We start from the raw sequence: 21,532 nt of genomic DNA, 5'->3' as shown, positions 1-21,532 counted from the left end.
GCCACCAGTGGTCATCCTTTTCCAGCCCTTCACTCGCTACACTCAGCTTCCCTGCTTAAGAAATGCCAGACACACATGTGATAATAGCATTCTGAAGTGGCACCATGCTGTTTGCCTGTTCAAGGTGTGGACACCTCTCCGAAATAAAGACAGGTGAACAGCAGTGAGTCCTTGGCCCCTTGGCAGCGATGGAGAAGAGGGAGAGTAATCAGATTCTACATCCGAAGAGCCCCTTATAATACAGCATGTGCTTTATGTATATCAACTACCTTGGCCCTCACAGTAGGTATGTATTAGTCTGTCATGTGCATAAGGACATTGAAGCTCAGGAGAGTCGAGTTCATTTTTTAAGGTCATACGTCTGGTAGCAGAGCTGGGAGTCCCTGAAAGGAAGTTTGGTGTATTTAGTTCTTGCATATGTCACAGAGGTACCAAGGGCCAGCCCTACGCCCAAATCACCAGTCAAAACCTCATGTGTTGGGCACTTAGGCTCTGTTTTCCACACCAACTATATGGAACTGGAGGCAGGCTGATCATGTCATTAACTGCTGACTCCTCAGGGATAGGTGAGGGAACCGGGGACAATGTTAGAAGAGACCCTGAACCTTGCTGGAGGCAGACAATGGGACAGAGGCACAAAGGAGCACCGTGACTCAGGTTTTGTGGGGTGTGGCATGCATACCATCTCCAGAATTATGAAGAACACAACGCTGTACATATAAATTATAAGGGACAAAAGTGAGTATTAAAAGAAAAAAAGAAATTCCACCAATGACAAAATTTTAAAAGCTGACAAGACCACAAATGTGACAAAATTCAGAGAAACAACACGATCTTTTTATTAACTAAATGCCTGATGACCTTTATCATACTTTTCTCCCAACTTTTTCCATCTGAATATTTTTTGATTGCCTCTTCCTCTGACAATGATTCTGTAATTTTTTTTTCTATAGAGAACATTGAAAGAGAGTCAGTCTTTAACATGGTTGATTGAAATCTGTTCATTTTTAATTGTCAATAAAGAAGATTTTTCAACTTTACAACTTATTTTGACAATGTCCTGCAAATGTTTATGATTTTAAATTTCAGGGGAAAAAAACCTCTATTATATTTTCTGCCTTAGTTGTTACAGAGACACTCAGAGTTTATGGTACTATCAATGGTTTGTGCCCTACAAGCATCAGGACTCTGATAAATTCAGTTTCTTGTGGTTCCAATTTACAAAAAAAAAGTTGGCGAATTAATAATTGCATACATTGAAATATTATGTTTTCTTTTCTAAAAAATTTTTAAATTTTTTTTTTTAGTTTTTATTCTTGAAAGAGAGACAGAGTGTGAGCAGGGGAGGGGCAGAAGAGAGGGAGACACTGAATCTGAAGCAGGCTCCAGGCTCCAAGCTGTCAGCACAGAGCCCAGTGCGGGGCTCAAGCTCATGAACCACAGGATCATAACGTGAGCTGAAGTCAGATGCTTAACTGACCCAGCTATCCAGGAGCCCCTGTATTCTTGACAGAATAGAATTTCCATTGTGACTAGACATCAATGGAACTAAGTCCTCTGGTCACAATTCCACACGTCTGATGCCTGGTAGAATTTTCCACATGCTAGTTTCTGGCTCCTACCATTTCAAAACTTGTCCTGTCACGGCTCACATCCCACTGGTGCTTGGCACACCGGGACACATTCATTCATAATACAATCTCTGGCCCTGCACCTTCCTGACATGATGCCATGTGAGTCAGCACAGTGGGTTTGGGCATATTTCTGGGAGCCTTTCCTACTCTGGGACACCTTGCAATAACTTTACTAGACATCCCACTAAAGCACCAAATAAATGTATCTTTCAACTCAACTTTTCCTGAGTTCGATTCCAAAATGCCCAGGGCCCTCCCAACTCTACCCACACAGGAGGAATATTTTAGAGGGAACGTCAACATGGAAAGAGACTTTGGTCTTAAATTGATTGTAATTTAATTGTATTATCTTGTAAATTTTATACAAATGTATAAGCTTCTGAATGCATGGCTAGGAACCCCAACAGGAGTCTTGGAAAAGGTCATGGAAAGAAGGGCTCTTCTGTTTGGGCTTCATTAGCTCCAGGGTAAATCTTCAAAGCCCAAGGGCCTCTCAAAGAAATGGTGTTTTGTTTGTTTGTTTGTTTGTAGAGTTATCTGTGACAGGGCAATATGAATCAATGCATAGGAATATAAAAATTTTTGAAAATTAAAAATATGTATACTAATTGTCAAAAGATTGACAAACTAAGATCAATCTGCATATGTGATGATTTTCCATCTAAACATCAACCAGTTTTAAAGGGTGAATGAATCATCATAGCAGAGTTTCCTTATCCAGTTACAAACCCTTTTCCATCTCTCTTTTTAAAGTTTATTTAGTTTTGAGAGGCAGAGAGAGAGAGAGCATGAGCAGGGGAGGGGCAGAGAGAGAAGGAGACACAGAATCCAAAGCAGGCTCCTGGCTCTGAGCTGTGAGCACAGAGCCCAACACAGAGCTTGAACCCATGAATGGCGAGATCATGACCTGAGCTGAGTCGGACGCTCATCCAACTGAGCCACCCAGGCACCTCCCTATCTCTTATTTAGTCTTCATAAAACACTACAAGGTGAGTGTTATTATCATCTGTATTTTACAAATAATGAAACTGAGGACCTTAGGGGCTTACGTAGGATCATCCTGTTTGTAAATATCTTAATTATCCACCCACCAGTCTCTCTAGTGGGTCAAAATTGTGAAGAGAGCTGTTTACCCTCTTGAAATCCTGCATCACTGGTTCCTTCTGGCTATTTAGAAACAAAACAAAAGAAATCCACCCTAACCCCTGCCCTCTGTCCCAATGATTTCTTAGATTTTGTGACAATAAATTATTCTAATATTCTCTCTCTCTCTCTCTCTCTCTCTCTCTCTCTCTCTCTCTCCTTTTAAACAGGGATGGAGAGGCTCCCTTTCACTTGATCTTTAATGGTTGGATCTCAAGTTTCTGTCCTCAGTGGTCTTCCAGCCTGAAATGCTCTCCCTGGGTGACTTCATAATTTCTCAAGACTTTAAAAACCATCTATATATTGATATCTCCCAAACTGTACCTCTACTCTAGATCTCTGCAATGCTCTGCAGCTACTGGTTCACATCTTTAAGATGTTCTCTGCAAAATGGAGCATCTATAAGATTTTCCAGAATTATCTCCTGCCATGTTCTTAATCCACTCTACTCCTGTTACACTGACTTTATTTAGTATCTTGCAGGTAACTTCCTTCCAATTCAGATCTTCACATGGTATTCCTTCTTTTTAAAACACTTTCCCATACCTTCCTTTTTCATTTATCCCTTAAGTTTCCATTTAAATGTGACTCCTAGGGGTGCCTAGGTGGCTCAGTCATTTGAGCATCGAACTCTTGATTTCATCTTCTCAGGTCTTGATTTCACAGCCCCACGTCAGGCTCTGCTCTGACAGCACAGAGCCTGCTTGGGATTCATTCTCTCTCTCTCTCTCTCTCTCTCTCTCTCCCTGCCCCTCCCCTGCTCATTCTCATTCTCTCTCTCTCTCAAAATAAATAAATAAACATTTAAAAAATAAAATAAATGTGACTTCTACAGGAACTCCATCTCTGACGTCTCCCCAGGAACAGAGTGGGGAGCCACTCCCATGTTTTTCTCTAAGTACCATCCTATCAGTATTATTTTTGCCTGTAACGGTCAGAGATCCAATTACAGTGGCTTAAATACACAAAGTCTAATTCTCTCATGTAAAAGAAGTAAGTCAGCAAGGCAGCTTCCTGGGGCTCACATGGTGGTTCTACAAAGTTACTAGAATCCTAACCCCCTAGTATTCTCCAGGTTACTTTATAGTCCAGGATTACTGCTGTAGCTCCCACTCTCCCAACTGCTTCATGAGCCTTTTAGGGGGGAGGAAAGCTAAAAGGACCCTTCTTCTGGCTTATTCATCTCAGAGAAGGCTGGCTAGGAGAATCGGTCTTTTAACTGGGTACAATTAAAGGGTTCTGTTTCTAATGAAAATCGGGAAAATTTTGTGCTAGCGTAGGCATCTGGCAGTGTGCCACGCTTTTCTGTGTACGTATCACACCATCTTTTCAAATCATCTGTTGAATTCTCTGAGTTCCCCACTAGGCTGAAAGCTCCAAGGAAAGGAATGTGTCTTATTCAGTTTTCTATTCCCAACACCTGGCACAGTGGCTCCCAACTAATAGGTCCTTAATAACAATTTAGCAAACAGATGAATTAGTTGTTGTGGGAAAACCATTATTGCGATTAAGCAAATTAGCATATTTTATAAAGCTCCAGGAAAAAAGAGACTTTCTACTTTGCAGAAAGGAGGAGGAGGAGGGGCACAAATGGCCACACAATTACGTAATTGTGTCAAATTAGATCTTGGTTTATAAAAGCAGGACATACTGAAAAAAAAAACAACTTTTGTTGAGTGAGCTCAATAAAAGGGAAATGAATCTTCAGACATACCTTAAGTCATGTCTATTTATGGTGAAGTCAACAAGAAGATACATTACGTACATTCTTGAACGTTTATCACTGTTTGAAACGTTAGCCTTTCATTTTCAGCTAATGTTGTCTCTTCTCTTGCTATCCTAAATGGTTCTAACTACTTTCTTGTGCTAATAGGTTATGAGTTTCTCAGGAGCTTTAAAGAGCACTTCTTTTCTTTCTCACTTATTTTTTTCTCTTCTGACAACTTGTAACTAATGCTCTGGTCAAGGACACAGAGCAATAAAATTTCTACCCTGTGGCTTCACTAAAGAGCAAGTTCATAAGGCTTGGACCGGACCTCAAGTAACTCCAGGGAGCACCATCAACATTGTGCTCCTCCTTCTGCTAAAGCCAGCTTCACGAAAGTGAAAGACCATGTAATGATTTTAAGCCACAGTCATAAAACCCAGCATTTAATATTCCTGTGAGATCATCACAGACTCCAAGACTACATATTTACATGTTGACTTAATCCATTAAATGTTACCTCTTTTCAACAACAGAACTCCCCTTGCAATTTAAAGGCCTCCTAATGTCTAATAGTTCTGTCTTCAGAAAACAAAACAAAACATTTCCTTAGATGTTGAAAGTGTACGCTCCTGCGAAGGTTGTAATCTCTTCATTCTAGAATGTGTTTTGCCCCATGATGATATGGAGGAAATGGCTTTACTATCTACAGATCTTCCTCAGCTCATGATGGGGTTATGTCCTGATAAACCTGCCATGAGTTGAAAACATCATAAGTTGACAATGCATTTAATACATCTAACCTATGAACATCACAGTTTAACAGCCTAGCCTATTTTAACTGTGCTCAGAATGCTTACATTAGCCTATAGTTGGATGAAATCATATAACACAGAGCCTTTTTTTTTTATAATTAAGTGTTGAATATCTCCTGTAATTTATTGAGCCCTGTATTGGAACTGAAAAACGGAATGGTTGTATGGGTACAGAATGATTGTACATATATTGGTTGTTTACCTTCAAATGACAGACCAGGAGCTGCGGCTGCCCTTGACCAGCACTGAGAGAGACAACGGTGCTACTAGCCTGGGAAAAGATTAAAACTAAAAGTTTGAAGTTCTGGTTCTACTGAATGTGTGTTGCTTTCACATCATGGTAAAGTCAAACCATGGTAAGTCAGGAATCATCTGCGATTATTTCCTGAGAGGTTTATCTTCCTAGCTAGACTCTAAATTCCTTAAGATCAGGATGATGTTGCAGGACTTTATGTAGCCTGGTAATAATGTTGACTCCATAGTCAAGGTCCAGTTACCACATATGTTTTGAACCAAGGGTTGAAAAATGAGAATTATGAGTAAAGGTTAAAGGAAATGGAGCTTATGATGAACACTAATATATTTGAATGTAATATACAATCTTCCCCTTAATATCTTTCACCACTGGTTAAGAAGCATCTGAAGTGTCCACACTTCAAGACTCTTTCAAGCATCGTACTTGGACAGTTAGGATTCACACAGGAGTGAGGCACTACCTCTGTCTTCCAGTGACAAGACTGTGTTCCACTTCTAAGGCTTTGATTTCTCCTGCTAATTATACTCTCAGCATCCATCTGTCTGTCAATCTCTCTCTCTGTCTCTCTGTCTCTGTCTCTGTCTCTCACACACACACACACACACACGCACACGCATGCACACACACTCTTTATCTTTGTCTTCAGTTGGACAGGCCTATATTCCACACCTCCTTCATCTGGAAGACTATTAAACACTTTGCTGAGCTCAATGATCCTCTCTACTCTCTAGATTATTTTTGCGATTACCCAGGTACAACACTACAAGTACATTGTAGGAACTATAAAAATATAGAAAAACACAATGACAAAAGTAAAACAATAAAGATACCACCAAGATGGGGGAAATCTCTCTTTTTTTTTTTTTTTGCTAAGAACTTTATTTTCTTTCTTCCCTTATTTTCCTTTTTCCATTCCCTTCCTTTTCCTCTCTTCCCCTCTCACTCTTTTACTTTTTGGAGGGAGATGAAACTTGTTTTTATGATTTGCCCTTTTTAAAATAGGGATGTTCATTTAAGTCATTACTGTTTTATAAGATCTTTATATATATATATATCAAGGATATAATATTTTCTCTTAGATTCATGACACATAATACCCTTTTCACTATATGACTTAATTTTATATTTATTTTAATGTAAACTATGAAAAATTTTTCAGGATATCAAATCAACCATCCTTTTACTTTAAAATTTTTGTCTTTGCATTATGCTTAAAAAATTTATATTTATTCAAGATCAGATAAATAATTGCATAGTTTTCTATAGTTTCTTTCATCTCTTAAATTGTTAAATTAAATCAACTTGGAATTTATATTGCTAATGGTATGAAGTAAGAATCTAATTTAATTCCAGATGGCTAGCCAACTTTCTCTAATATTGTTTTCTCACAGATTTGAGAAGCTACCTTTAATATCTGGTGTTCTGGACTTTGACACTTTTCCACTGGTCTTTTTATGCCACATCACACTTTAAAAAACAGCTTTATTGAGTATAACTGATATATAAAAAACTGTACATACTTAACATACACAATTTGATGAATTTTGACATATGTATATAGAGGTAAAACCATCACCACAATCAAGGTAATAAAGATCCATCATTTCCAAAAGTATCCACCTGCCCCTTTGTGATCCCACCCTCAGTTTCCAGGCAACAACTGAAGCAGCTTGCTCGATAGATTAGTTTGCACTTTGTAGAGTTTTATATAAATGAATTGCATAGTAAATTTTTTTTTTTTTTTTTTAGTTTGGCTTCTTTCAACTCGGCGTAATTATTTTGTATCATTCATGTTGTATAGCAGGTGTCCATTTCACTCCTTTCTTATTACTGAGTACTATTCTATCCTATGTACATGTCACAATTTGTTCATACATTCATCTATTGATGGACATTTGGGTTGCTTCCAATTTTTGACTATTACAAAGAAAGCTGTTTATGAATATTTTTGCACAGCTCTTTGAATGGATGTGTGCTTTCCTTTCTCTTGAGTAAATACTTAGGAGTGAAGTAGCTGGATCATATAGAAGACGTGCGTTTAACCTATTATGAAGGCTGCCAAAATATTGTCCAAAGGGGTTGTATCATTTCACATTCTCACCAGCAGTGTATGAGAATTCCATTTCCTCTTCATCCTTTCTATAGTCAGTCTTACTAATTTTAGACATTCTAGTAGGTATTTATGATAATCTCATTTTGATTGCAATTTTAATTTCCCTAATCACTAATGCTGTTTGCCATATTTTTATGCGTTCTTTGGCTATCCATATATCTTAGATGAAGTGCATATGTTCAAATATGTTTTTTGTTGGGCTGCTTGTTTTATTAATTATTATAACAACTAAATTATTACTTTATTATAATACATTATCACAATTATCAAATAAGGTTGTAATTGGAAAATTATTATAGCTTTATAATTATAGGATTATTATCATTTTATTATATAAAATTGTTAGATTTAAAATCATTATTTTATTTTGTTGTTTTCTTACCTGTTATTTTTTTATATAAATGGTTTTCTTTTTTTCAATGTTTACTTATTTATTTTGAGAGAGAGAGAGAGAGAGAGAGAGAGAGAGAGAGAAGTGGGGGAGGCATAGAGAGAAAGGGAGAGAGACTCCCAAGCAGGCTCCATACCTTCAGCACAGAGCCTGACATGGGGCTCGATCTCATGAACTGTGATATCATGACCTGAGTCAAAATCAGGAGTCAGACATGTAACCACCCGAGACACCCAGGCAAGTTCTTACTTGTTATTTTAAAAATGGTAAAGACCAAATTAGTACAGTTTTATTATTATAATTATTATTAATGATTGGAATTTTGGACTGGTAGTTGGATTTTTGAATCTATTTCATTGACCTACTTCATGCTATGTCATGCTGTTTTAATTTTGTTGCTTTATATTATTTTTTTCATAAATAGCACTGCAACTTTTAATTATTCTTAATTAGCATAATTTGGTGAGAGGAAGCCTAGGCTATTCTCATCCATTTATTTCAGAATTTGTAAAACTTTATGAAACTCATTTTAATAAAAAATCAGAACTGAGTTATATTTTTTATAATTTTGGAAGAAATAAGATCTTTACAATATAAAGTATTCTTGTCCATTAAATTGACTCCTTTCTTCATACGTTCAGTATTTTGGATTTGTTGAATTTCCTATCTATTTCCTCTTAAGCTAGAAAATTTGGGCCTTTAAGGTTCTAGATCCTTCCCTTAACTTGTCCAATCGCAGTCAACCAGAATCAAAATTATACAGATTGAAACTGAAAGACACTGTAGATTATCCTGTCCAGTATCTGTACTAGTCTATGAGAAAATAAAGCCCAAAGAGCTGAAGCACTTCCTTAATGTCTAGAGTATGCTAATAGCAGTCTCAAGAGTGACCCCTTACTATCATTTAGTGTCTCTTCTGTTACATCACTGTAACTGTCCTTATTTCCTATTATTTCCCTAAATGGGTCTCTACTTTCTCTTTTTCTTATTTATTTTGGGGGGGGGGAGAGAGAGAGGGAGAAAGAGAAAGAGAGAGAAGGGGGAACAGAAGATCCAAAGCAGGCTCTGTGCTGACAGCTCCAGAGAGCCCAATGTGGGGCTCAAACTCATGAACCATGAGATCATGACCTAAGCGGAAGTTGGTCACTTAACCAACTGAGCCACCCAAGGCTCCCAAATGAGTCTCTACTTTTGTAAAGCTGGTGTCCTTGACATGCATCGCATGCCCCAAAATCACTGAAATGAAAATACCACCTTCTCACAAGTCATGGTATATGTGAAGGCAATTTACTTGCCCAGTGTCAGGGTAATGAGACATATTAGCACAGGGAAATGTAGAGGATGTTGCCTAGTTATATGAGTTATGGGCTTCCTGGCTTGGGTGGGTTGAGAATGGAGACTCCTCAGATGGTGAGGTGGAAACTTTATGGCACATCCTTAAGCTGGTCTTGCTATAGGGTGGAATTATAAGATGTAAAGTGAGTTTCTTTATGATCTTATAAAAGATTTTTAAAGAAATTGAGGCAATCACAAAGGAGAAAGTGCAGGATTTTCTAAATGACTAAACATTACTCATTTGAGTAGAGTGGATCTTAACCTTTTATGGGTCAAAGTACACTTAGAGCATCTGATAACATAAATTCAACTCTCTTTCCATAAAAAGGCACACACGGTTCATACAATATGAGGGTTTATGGATCCTGTGAAAGTTGTCTATTGGTTTCACAAGTCCTGCCACAAATCTTCCCAGAGTTCCATGGACATAGGAGTTCAGAATTCCTTGAAGAAGAAGTAAGTAGTCTGCCTACTATAATAGCTCATGAAGGAAAGAAAGAGAGAACAAAGATTATGTGTACGTATGCAGGGATATGGAGACAGGGAGTCTAATATGGGTCATGCTAATCAATATGAAATCTTTTCTCTGAAAAAATGCACTGCATTTCCCTATATCAAAAGAGAAACTTTTTTCAGATTCCTGGAAACAGCCCAGAGTACGTCAATATACTAATAGTAAACACAAGACCAAACAAGGGGAGGTGGGAACTGAGACAGTAAGAGGTTAAACATTCCCTTTGAACACAAACAATTACTTGATAAATATTTACTGAGCATCTGCTATGGAAAATGCACAGTGCTGAGTGGTGGGGACACAGTGCTTATCTAGAGAGTCACTGAATCAATATGTCATAAAATCAAAAAGGCTCTAATATGTACTATATTATTATATTAGTTATTAAATAGCATAATACATAATATTGTTTATTATTTTATAGATGAGGAAACAGTAGCCTAGAAGGGGTGAATAGACTTCTTAAAAAAATTTAGTGTTTATTTTCTTGTTGAGAGAGAGAGAGTGACAGAACACAAGCAGGGGAGAGGCAGAGAGAGGGAAAGACACAGAATCTGAAGCAGGCTCCAGACTCTGAGCTGTCAGCACGGAGTCTGATGTGGGGCTGGAACCCACAAACCATGAAGTCATGACGTGAGCCAAAGTTGGACACTAAATGACTGAGCCACCCAGGTGTCCCAGAAGGGGTAAATAGTCTTACATACAGGATTAGAACCCAAGTCTCCTGATCAGACTTTTATTTTTTTTTTATTATTTTTTTTAACGTTTATTTATTTTTGAGAAAGAGAGAGACAGAGCATGAACGGGGAAGGGGCAGAGAGAGAGGGAGACACAGAATCGGAAGCAGGCTCCAGGCTCTGAGCCATCAGCCCAGAGCCCAACGCGGGGCCCGAACTCACGGACTGTGAGATCGTGACCTGAGCTGAAGTTGGACGCTTAACCGACTGAGCCACTCAGGCGCCCCTGATCAGACTTTTAATGAGTACCTACTCTGTGCCAGGCCTGGTGCTAGACACTGTCAAGTAAATTTTCACTCTTTTACAGAAATTCCGTATCTTCAGTAGCTACACGTAAACAGGTATTCTTGCACCTTTCTGACTTTGTTTGTTGTGAAGAAGGTAAGTCATCATTTATTTGGGTAAGAAGTGAAGAATTAAAGAATTTTTTTCCAAATATTCCTGACAGGAATTGTGAACTTCTAGAGAAAGGATTTGTATGCATCTCATAAGTCCAAAAAACAAAAATCTTTAATACTTGGGAGGTTTGGAAGAAGAGCCCGAGTACATTTGGACCTAAGGATTCAAAGTTCAAGAAAAAAAAACATTCTCTGCTACATTCTTACAATCTATTGTTCTCTGTGGCAGTGTTTAGTGTGTGTTTCTTCTGCAACCACCAGGCAGGATTGAGAAAGGAGACAGGATGGCGCATAGGGACCACTTGGGGTGCATTTTGAAATCCTTTAAAAGTTGGTCTCCCCAAGGAAGGGAAGAGATCCAGGAGAGCTACTGCCCACACCCTCCATTCTTCTCTGCTGCGATGCTTCACCCCATTTCCTCCAAACCCTGGAGGAAGATTTGTTCATTCAGGTAGACTCCTACAGAAAAGAAGAGGACATCCGCTTATCACATCCATTTTGAAATCAAATGTGCATCTTGACAACTGCAATCTTGTCACTACAAGTAGTCAGATGATGGGAAGGCAGAGCATCAGAAAGGAGAAAGCTAATGAGGAAAGTCAACCTGGGCCCGGTAGCCCATCCTGGAGTCAGTTCCGGGTCAGGAAAGGGCACTAATCTGGGCTTCATGTGGATGCACGTTCCCATAAAAGATGTTATAGATAGTGGTTTGTCTTAGTCTAGCTTAACACAGAAACCTATATCACCTATTATATGGCCAAAATCTATACATATACCACATTATAGCAAAAAAGGATACTGATATTACAGTTAGAATTTCAAAACACACTATATAATTTAAGTAACTGGCTATAAAGTAATTTTCTTTTTGTTTTCTGAGTACAAATGTAATTCATTGTGATTTTAGAGTATATAAGATATTTCAGAAACATAAAAAATCATCATGTACCATGCAGAAACAGCTGTTAATATAGTTACTGAAAAATAAATATAAGGTATTTGAGATTTCCCTTCAGAGGGATGAAAAGGTGAAGAAAATATCTGAGTAGACCCTAAAGCAAGTGCAAAGAGTGATGGCACTGGTTTCTTCATGCCACTTAAAAATATTTCTAAGGCTATCCAGACACTTTGTTTATAACAAATTTTATTTTATAGTCAAGAGGGAAGGGAGAAGGAATAGACCAGAATGTGGTGTGAGAAAAGATTTTCCTGAAATAACCACAAAACAGATGAAAGTGAGATGAAAACCAAAAGCAAAAACAAGACCCACAAACAAACAGGAGGAGCTTAAAGAGGATGTGTAGGTAGATACCAGAAGGAATGATCTTTGGAGCTATAATTACCTGTGTAGTGATAATTAAAAGGAAAAAGAAAAATTACCTGTGTGAGCCTGAACGTCTGGAAGTAATTAGCAAAATGGGGGATCACTGGATTTCAATTAAGTTCCCTGGTGCCATTTTGAATGCCAAATGACTTGGCTAAAGGCTGATGAGCCTAATGCAGCCCTCAGCGTAGGTGTTATCCTGAAAAGCCAAATGCTGTATGTGAAAGAGTGCCCACGGCCTCTCTTTGAAAAGGTCTTCATACAGAGAAAGACAGATACCATATGTTTTCACTCTTATGTAGATCCTGAGAAATGTAAGACCATGGTGGGGGGGGGGGGAGAGAAGAAGGAAAAAAAAAGTTAGAGAGGGAGGGAGCCAAACCATAAGAGACTCTTAAAAACAGAATAAACTGAGGGTTGATGGGGGGTGGGAGGGAGGGGAAAGTGGGTGATGGGCATTGAGGAGGGCACCTGTTGAGATGAGCACTGGGTGTTGTATGGAAACCAATTTGACAATAAATTTCATACTGAAAAAAAAGAAAGAAAAGGTCTTCCCATATTCATGCTTGTTGCATTGCAAGTTTCTATGTTCTCTGAGAAAGTGACTTTAAAAACAACTTTGTAGTCAAGACCACTTCAGACTCATTAATTCCACCCAATTACCCTTATCATTCTCACAGCACGATATCTTGCCAATCCTGTTTTGTCTAACCTTCCTCAATTTATTTAATGCAGAACATTAAACAATTTCTTATTTATTACAAATCTTGGCTATAGATCTCTGTTTTTTAACCTCTCGGTTGTAGATCTCGTGTAAAAGTACATGAAAAAGCAACAAGTATATCAAACTAATGAGTGTTTCAGTGGCATGAATTTACCATGATTTCATTACCACATGAGGTGTCAATGAAAAGAGCTTAGGAATCTGGGCTGTGTGAATTCATTTGTTATATGAGGTGCATGTGAGTTGGCAATGAACTTGTATTAATATGTATTGAAAAATCGGGGCACCTGGGGATCATATTCAAGGCCCTGCAGGGTTCCTGTCATTAATGAGCTTATCATCAAAACAGGGACTTTCAGAAAGAGAGACAGGCACACCTACATTAACACTAAGCTATAGACAGATCATTCGTTAATTGGAAGGAGAAAGGCTTTGAGCTAAATATGACTTCCCCCCCAGAGTTGCCCCCTAATGTTTGCTTGAAGAGATGCCTTTTGAAAAAATGTTTTATTTCAAGGGCTCTAGTGAACTGGCTATCTAGGTATAGCTATAAATCTGCATAAATATACGTGCTTGTGTCTACCCAAAACATTGTTGGACTCACACATAACAGATGATAACAGTGCTTTGTTCAGGACAGTAGGATGAAAAGGAAGGAATAAAGTGTAAAACAATGAGGAAGATTTTAGTTTTTCATGTCATATATATACTTCCAATACTGTTTGAGTTTGTCATGTGAATATGTTACTTTCAATTTAATTCTAATGTAAATGTAAAAACACCCATGTTTTGTGCTGCAGTGAAAATATGAAGTATTTGGGCCCCTGGGCTGGCTTGAGGAGGGATCCCTTTAGGACGCTGACCCCACCTACCCATGTAGGACCAACAGAGGCACTCAAACTGTCTTACATGTTTTGAGCAGTAGCTATGGCAGTCTGGATTTTCCTCAAACACTTGGGACCTTGAAACTACTGAAACAGAACCACTATGGGGCCACCACTCATGTATAAAGCACTCAATATCACATTGAAAAAGATGGAGTCCTCTTTGGATCGATTTGCATGGCTAGTGTCCAGGATATAAGAATCATGCCTTTCTTCAACAGGTGCTTCTAGCCAATGAAACGAATATACTCTAACCATTCCTTCAAAGTATAAAGTGTTTGCACCACCCCAGAGTAAAAAAAAAAAAATACTCCTGTAACTAAATGGATATTTTCCGCCTTTACCATCAATTTTCCTGTTCAGTGTAGTCAGAATGCAGATGACTCTGGACTGTCATCAACATGGATGTCCCAGAGTTAATGTGTATGTTGCCAGCAGAGGACAAAACGGAGAGGCCAAATCTTAGGCCTGGCCACTTAAATACATAGCTACTAGAATACTGACATTTTTGTGAGCTAGCTCCTTACATATGAAACTAAGCTAGAAGGGTATCCCCTGGCAGACCTTTAGCAGAAACAGGGTCTCAGCGAGTTTCTTCTTTGAAATCAGCAGATCTTACCCTTTCCTAAGCAGAATATATAACTCATGAGTTGTCTAATATACTTAAATGTCTACTAAATTAACGTCTACCAACAAACCAGGTGGCTTTTATGTGTTGAATTTCCAGATGAAACCTGTGGGGTTTTCTACAGACCTAAGATGTGACTTTTTGCCAATATAATTTTAAAGTGGATACAACCGTGTTGCCCTGATAAGAAGGAGGTACCCCAAACACTTTCCACTTCCAAGAACCCAGAAGGGGTACAGTTAAAGTGGATGGAATTCCATTGCATAAGCCCCACTCTCCTATGTTTTCAGGAGGGGCCCTGACATATATACTTTTAAGTGCCATTAGTAATCTGGACGTTTTCTCAGGCTTCAGATACAAAGCTGCCTTGCATTAAAGGGATTCCTAGACAGTACGGTGACCTTTCCATACAGGTCTCCACCGTCAGATAGTCATCTACATGGGAAGACTGAGCATATTTGAGCCACAATTTCATATATTGCAGATGCCCTCTAATGGGTCCTTCTGACCAGGAAGGATTTGCTTAAATCACATTTTATAGAATCTGAGGACATTGGAAAAGTGAACACAGAACAACAATGTGCATGTCTGACATAGCATAAGATGACTGTTAAACTTCCCAACAATTTCTTATGTATACACAATGAAGGTCTAAACAAATTTTCTAATAGAGCAGAAATCTGTACATCTCTGGCAAGCAAGTTTTTCAGGGGATGGCTAAAGATTTCTTATAAAAGCATCTGACTCATTATGATTAAGCATCAAGTAATAAAAACAGATTCACCATTACCACCTCCCCTTTTACTGCAGGCTGACATTAGCTGGCAAGGTTATTGCTCTGCAAACCCGCATGTTAGGTCATTAAGGCTGTGTGTATGTCATGACTAAACGGACATTAAATGTTTCTCAAGTTCAGAGCAGGGAAGGCCATTAACAAATGCATAAGCAAAACTAGAGCACTCTTTAAATTTCTATTATGAAAGGCAAACATTTGCTAGTATATGTAAGGCTTTATACTAGGTTTCTAAATTTGAAGATGTAAAAATATTGACTAATCCTGACCCTGACCTTCACATATAATCGGAAAATTAAAATTAAAATACGATATTATTCTCTAGTAAGCATCAATGAGCACAAAGAAGGTTTAACAAGTTGGATTAAATATGTAAAATAAAAGCTGACAATAAATTAAACCAAATACTAATTATATACCTTTCTTTCCTTTGAGATATTTTCTGAAGTTTTTAGTTGGGAGATGTATTTACAGACAGCCAAAGCAAGCTGTCATAAAAAGAAAAAAGAAAAACAAAACAAAACAAAACCCAAAGCAAGCTGTCAAAATAGTTTCAAAGTCCTTTGTGACTGACTGTTCAGCATAATGCAGTCTAAATGGTTGACTGAATTTTTTCTCTGCAAATCAGATTATTTTGGCATTGTAAAACCATCATGCCTATCCACAACCTCAAAATGGGGAGAATTCCAGAAACACTTCCAGAAGACAGCTTATTATTTTTTTATTATTATTCTTAAAGATCTCATCACCATCAATTAGTATTCATTAATCATCCAAGTCTGTTCTGTGTAACTGAATGGTAACACCTCATTTATTTTGCATTGCTATAGAACAAAATGATGCATGTCAGTAACTTTTCTAGAAAACAGGAGCCTGTTGTTGTTGTTTTTTGTTTTGTTTTTAATAAATCTACTTTTATCCAACCATATTTAAGTGAATCTTTCTGACAGGCTCTAATATTTACCTATATTCTTAAATGTGGTATAGGAAACATAAGCTAAACTTCTAAGGTCATCATTAGGAACATCAGCAATTAACAATATTATCAAAAGGAAGCTGAGGGGGAAGTGGTATTTCCAGGGAAGCAACAGACCACTGACATTAAGAATCTAAACTACTTGTGGACTCCAGCTCTACGTCTTACCAGCTGGACAAACTTGAACTTTCTGCATATTGGTTTCTTCTTTAAAAGGAGTAACAACAGTACCAGACATTGGGTCGTTGTAGAGGTGAAATGCTTGCAGAAGACTTACACCAGTGTCTGGCAGAGCATAAACAGTCAACAAATTGTCGCTCTTGTGATGAATAGTCTTGCTTTCATTTTTAATGTCTGATATTCAATCTGCTGTCTTCTGGGGAAACGAGACATGTTTATTAAAATTGAATATAATAGGGGGCTCCTGGGTGGCTCAGTTGGTTAAGCGTCCAACTCTTGATTTCAGCTTAGGGCATGATTGCACAGCTCATCAAATGGAGCCCGTGTTGGGCTCTGCAATGGCAACGTGAATCCTGCTTGGGATTCTCTCTCTCCCTCTCTTTCTTGCCTCACCTGTTCATGTGCATGCTTTCTCCCTCTCTCTCCCCACCCCCCTCTCTCAACATAAATAAATAAACCTTGAAAAAAGAAATAAAATTGCATATAATAGAACATGAGCTTTCTTAGGGATATTTCGGCTGCTTCAGAGCAGTTTTTACCTAGAGATTTTTTTTTTTTATTGTGTTAAGAATCTCTAACATGAGATCTACCCCCTTAACAGGTTTTTAAACATACAGTAGTACAGTGTTGTTAAGTCTAGGCACAGTGTTGCACAGTAGATCTCTAGAACTTATTCCTCTTGCATAACTGAAACTTTGTACTTGTTGAAAAGCTACACCCCATTTTCCCAGAGCCCCCAGCCGCTGGGAATCATCGTTCTACTCTGTGCTTCTATAAATCTGACTATTTTAGATATCTCACATAAGTGGCATCATGCAGTATTTGTCTCTCTGTGATTGGCTTATTTCACTTAGCATAATGTCTACAAGGGTCACACATGTTGCCATGTACGGCAGAATTTCCACTTCTTCCAAGGCTGTGTAATAGTCCATTATATGTATGATACCACATTTTCTTCATCCGCTCATTTGCTGGTGTAGATTAGGCTTGCTTCCACATCTTGGCTATCGTGAATAATGCTGCAATAGACATGGGAGTACACCTATCTCTTTAAGAACTTGACTGTAATTCTTTTGGGTAAACACTCAGAAATGAGATTGGTACATCATATAGCAGTTCTCTTTTTGATTTTTTTTGAGGAATTTCCTTACTGTTGTCCACAATGGATGACTAATTTACATTTCTATCCACCATTTTACCGTCCCACCAACAGTGTACAATAGTTCCATTTTCTCTCCATTCTTGTCAGAATTTTTTTTGTTTTCTGGATAACAGCCATCCTAACAAGTATGAGATGATATTTCACTGAGGTTTTGATTTGCATTTCTCTGAGGCTCACTGGTATTGAGCATCTTTGCATGTACCTGTTGGCCATTTACATGTCTTCTTTAGAGAAACATCTCTTAAAATCCTTTACCTATTTTTAAGTCTGGCTATTTTTTGTTTTGATTTGTCATTTTATTTGTTTGGTTGCTTGCTGATTTTGCTATTAAGTTATAGGAGTTCCTTTTATGTTTTGGATATTAACTCTTTATGAGACATATGGTTTACAGATAGTTTCTCACATCCTGTCAACTTAGAGATGTTTGACTTTTCCCCAGCAAATGCAATATGCTGGATACCTAACCCACAGAAACACACCCATATATAAATATGAACTCAAGCAACTTGGAGATGGACTTGACTGAAATAGATTTTGATATCATTAGTAAAAAAAATAAAAATAAAAACAAACCCAAAAAACAAAGGGAAGAATTATGAGAAAATAAATGGTATTAAAAATTGCAAAGCAGGGGCACCTGGGTGCTCAGTCAAACGTTGGACTTCCCCTCAGGTTATGATCTCATGGTTTGTGAGTTCGAGCCCCGCGTCAGGCTCTATGCTGACAGCTCAGAGCCTGGAGCCTGTTTCAGATTCTGTGTCTCCCTCTCTCTCTGCCCCTCCCCTGCTCGTGCTCTGTCTCTCTCTCTCTCAAAAATAAATGAAAACATTAAAAATTTTTTAAAAATTAAAAAAATTGCAAAGCTGACATCCATATGGGATACATTCCTTTATTTTTTAACATTTTTGTAAATACTTACTTTTGAGAGAGAGCATGTATCCATATGTGAGTGGGGGAGGGGCAAAGAGAGAGGGAGACATAGGATCCAAAGTAGGCTCTGTGCTGACAGTGCTGAGCCAGATGTAGGACTCAAACTCACGAACCACGAGATCATGACCTGAGTGGAAGTCAGATGCTTAACCGACTGAGCCACCTAGGTGCCCTGGAATACATTCCATTTTAATATTAGATTTTTTTTAACGTTTATTTATTTGTGAGACAGAGAGAGACAGAGCATGAACGGGGGAGGGTCAGAGAGAGAGGGAGACACACAATCTGAAACAGGCTCCAAGCTCTGAGCGGTCAGTACAGAGCCCGACGCGGGGCTCGAACTCACGGACCACGAGATCACGACCTGAGGCGAAGTCGGCCGCTTAACCGACTGAGCCACCCAGGTGCCCCATCAATATTAGATATTTTAAAGTTGATATACAAATTAGTGTTTTATGCATTCACTCAAGTAGGCCCTTACTTTTACATAGTAGAAATTACTTCAGTTGGAATTCTATGTGTTACTATGGCATTTAAAAAAATATTTTGTAATAGTTTATTCAGTAATTCAGAAATACTTCTACATTTGTACCATAGAAGTCATAACATTCCCTTAAAAAATGTCTGCACCTCTCCTTTATCTATTTTCTAACACTGCCATCTGGTTTCCCTTAAAAACTGAGATGATAGCATGTCTATTACCACCTGAGAACGGACACAGACAATAAACAAATGAGATCAGCCCACTCACCCTGCCTAGGTCTGTGTGGTTAGGGCAATCAGGCAGCAGTTAGAGCAGCTCTAATTGCATTGCCACTCTTGGTTTTATCCTCAGGCCTCACAGACCACAGGATATGCAGAACCTCAAACTTGCCTCAGAAATCCAAGATTTCGAAGACCCTGACGGCCAAAGACTTCATTCCTATGACCTTACACTCAATGTAGAGCCGGTGGATGACATAATGTGGGTTTCATCCATAAACTGACTGGTGTCTCACTTTTCCTGAGTGAATAACTACTCTCTCCCCTTTGCCAAAGGAGGCTAGTTTTCCAGATGCCTGACAAATGAATGGGTTTTAGAAAATACTTTGATTTCTATAAAAGAAACATGTTCTAGAAATACAGAGTGGAATAGAGCCTCTTAAAATATGACTCATTATTAGAGATTTGTCTAGAATTCAGGTTTCTTCATGCCTTGTGGAAGAAAACTTATGTATACAGAGGAAACTGGGATTAAGACAGGAAGTCGATAGATCTGTACCCACTGGATTTCAGAAAGACATGTAAAAATGTAGATACCCTGACATACGTGATATGAGCTGAATCTATCATGTGTTGGGATTGTCCAGGATCTGGCAAACTTCTTCGGTAAAGGGCCAGTCAATATTTTAGGCTTTGCAGGCCAGAAGGCCTCAACTACAACAATTCGGTTAGGCTGTTGTAACACAAAAGCAGCCATAGATGGAATATAAAAGAATGAGCATGGCTCTGTTCCAATAATACTTTATTTACAAAACCAGGCAGCAGGTCCGATTTGGCACATTGGCTGAAATTTGCTGACCCCAAGTACAGCAGAATAATTACAGGGTGTATTGTGTAAGAGACTGAGGTAGAATCCCAGCTGTGACATTCTCTAAATGACCTTGCCATATTCTGAAACTTTTCTGAAGGCTTCTCTGAGTCTCTCACTCTTTATGATAAGGAGATGATACCCAATTCAGATGATACCCAATTGGCACCTCCGGCCAATTTTAATGGTACCTAAGTTCCTGTAACTAAGTCCATTCCTGCTCCCTTGGGACTTCCTTCACTAGAAGGAAGTATATCTTAGAACCAATTTTACAGCACTCTAGCCACACCAAAATCAAGGAGGTTATCAAAGGGATATAGGCAAAAATGGCACTCTTATAATTACGACAGTCATGAAGAGATAAGCACAGAAAGAGGCTTTTTTTTCTTCAGGATTAGACAGATACTGAAGGTTCTAATACTTTTCAACATCAGAATGGTTGAATTAGGTCAGAATTGGCCTTGTCATTCAGCCTCCATAAGCAGAACACAGCCCAACCTAGGACAGAAGGGGTGTGTGTGTGTGTGTGTGCGCGCACATGCACGTGCATTCACATGTAGGAGTGCATGTGTGTGTATTGTTTAAGTGTTGCACACTATGAAATAACATGGCATGGACTATTAAACGACAATGTATTAGCACTGTGCAGCAGGGCTATATTTTCCCATTTCTTGCCACTAATATATCTAGTTCTATGGCAGAAGTCTTAGAACCACCCCCATCTGAACCCCCAGCAGCAGAGGGAAAGGAGAAAGTAAAGTTCTTTTGAAATCATTTCTGCCTGACTTCAAAAAGCCACTCCCTCAGGTTGCTAGAGGGGTTTTGGGTGGGGGTATGGGCTAAATGGGCAAGGGGCATTAAGGAAAACACCTGTTGGTATGAGCATTGGGTATTATATGTAGGGGATGATCCTTGGATTCTATTCCTGAAATCATTATTGCACTATATGCTAAGTTGGATATAAATTAAAAAAAATAAAAATAAAAACATTTTAAAAATCCACTCCCTCAGACCTCACCAAGCACATTTTTTTGATAACATGACCCATATTGAGATTACAACATATTTTGAAAAATAGAAATGATAAATAAAACCTTTCTTATCTAGTGTATTTTTTATTTCCAAGCTTATGCACAGAGTTTCACTCAACCTCCTGTGACCGGAAGAGGAGGACGGTGGGATGACTCCATAGTCAGACTGCTGGATTGGAATCCTCTCTCCACTACTGGCTGGAACCACAGGCAAATGACTAAACCTGGAAATGCCCATTTCATAAATTGGTTGTGAAGATTAAAAAAAATGCACATAAAGCTCTTAGCA

At 38.5% G+C, this 21,532-nt stretch overlaps 1 protein-coding gene and 1 long non-coding RNA gene across 4 annotated transcripts in view; one reads left to right on the top strand and one right to left on the bottom strand.

Moving 5' to 3' along the window:
- The window catches only part of NRG1 (neuregulin 1), a 1,106,314-nt gene that overhangs the window by 382,547 nt on the left and 702,235 nt on the right, over nt 1–21,532 (bottom strand). The window lies entirely within an intron of this gene.
- On the top strand, nt 1,613–21,511 carry LOC122217487. 2 transcript variants are annotated; one of them, XR_006201528.1, is made up of 4 exons: nt 1,613–1,733; nt 5,513–5,653; nt 19,478–19,606; nt 21,339–21,511. It is a non-coding gene; the product is annotated as an uncharacterized LOC122217487 (long non-coding RNA). The 2 variants fall into 2 exon arrangements; XR_006201529.1 differs by lacking the exon at nt 21,339–21,511 and having other exon boundaries at nt 19,478–19,639.

The sequence above is a fragment of the Panthera leo genome, chromosome B1 (genome assembly GCF_018350215.1).
Source record: "Panthera leo isolate Ple1 chromosome B1, P.leo_Ple1_pat1.1, whole genome shotgun sequence".
Lineage (NCBI taxonomy): Eukaryota > Metazoa > Chordata > Mammalia > Carnivora > Felidae > Panthera > Panthera leo.
The sequence above is the reverse complement of the archived record's forward strand: the minus strand, read 5'-3'. Positions and strand labels throughout refer to the sequence as shown.